This window comes from Clinocottus analis, unplaced genomic scaffold, assembly GCF_023055335.1.
Source record: "Clinocottus analis isolate CAN_PGR_092001 unplaced genomic scaffold, fCliAna1.0.p SCAF_16, whole genome shotgun sequence".
In the NCBI taxonomy this organism is placed as follows: Eukaryota; Metazoa; Chordata; class Actinopteri; order Perciformes; family Cottidae; genus Clinocottus; species Clinocottus analis.
The window spans coordinates 2,670,856-2,672,375 of record NW_027175887.1 but is presented as its reverse complement, the minus strand read 5'-3'; positions in this window follow the sequence as shown (position 1 = coordinate 2,672,375).

Here is a 1,520-nt window from a genome sequence, read left to right as displayed (position 1 = left end):
ACTCTAATAGATGGAGCTCCAGACGCACAGGAAATGTCAAGGCTCTGCCCCGAGGTCGCAGGCATTTGGAGCCTTGATTGGATCTTTTCTCAGATAACCTATAAAATACAATCAGGCCCCAGGAGAAGGCCACAGAGGATAATGAAATTATCTGAATAGCATGCATAAAACAGCAGTGGAAAAAAAGAAAAGAGAAAGGATGAAGGTTTACTGAGAACTGCATTTGACTGGATATACTGAAAATGAGAAAATACTGAACAATATGTTCCAGGAAAAAGACTTCGCAGTATGTTTGAGAATACTGTGAGCACTGCAGTGCAGACGCCTACATGCTGTATTGGTGCAGCAGGAAGCTTACTATTTGTTCTGTGTTAATATTAGTGAGATTCTTGTGGTGGATATGTGTGCACACATGCAGAAACACATTTCCGTCAGTGTGACAGTATAATGCAAGTCATATTCATACCGTATTAATATGTTAATGCTGCGTCGTTGCCTATATCAAACAATAATATTAGCTGCAAACCCAAGAAAACGCTGTGCAGAATGAATCCTTGTGCTGCTGTCTTTACTCTATTATAGTAATTATTAACCTCCCTTGGGCCGTCGTAAGTAATGTTTGAACTTACCAAAGCTCCGAATATTCATTATCTCAGGAGGAGGCTAATTAGCAGTTTATAGCAGGTGATTCAAAAACAGCCATTATTCAAACAAATAAACACGCAATTTAAACCCTGTTTCATGCTCGTGTTCCAGCAGTAAGAGGAGGATTTTATGCAGTTTATATACACAGTATATCATATAAATGTATGATGATCTAATGTTGCACTTTTCTGAATGAACAGTCTGCTATGACGTGATTATTTGCTACCAGCAGATACATGATGTGACGTCTGAAGAGTATCCGTGAGACAATTAGGACGAGGCAGCCCCTTTTTTTTATATTTTTTGGTTTTACATTTCAACCGCAGTATAACCCTTCCAGATATAATTCTATCAATAATCATTTGTCCCTTAGTCCTCAGCTTTAAAAATAAAATGTAAATGTGTTAATCCTCTTCAGGTGTTTGGGCTTAATACATTTCTTTCGGCTCAGGGAATCCAGGGAGCAAAAGTGCTGCTTCACCCCCCCGTGTGATGTAAAGTGCTTTAGGGTCGGACAAACAGTGGAGCTATTGATACGGCCAGCGGGGGACCCTGTGCCACAGCTCCGGTTATTTATTGTAATGAGTAGTACATAAACAATGAAAAATAAACTTGAATATTGCTGCTTTAAGCATTGACATAAAAAGGGGGCTGAACCTTCTCTTTGGGCCTTCACTCGTGAAAAAGATGAAAAATAACATAAAGTATTAGTTTGGTAATACTCGGTAATACAACAACAAAAACATGACATCATAATAGAACCAGAATTAATTTTCAGGAGAAGAAATCCCTGACTTCTAACGCTGCTTTTCTTCTGGAGGGGGGATTTGGTTTGAAGTGCAAAGTGATTGAAGAGTGAAGTGTGGTGGTGGCAG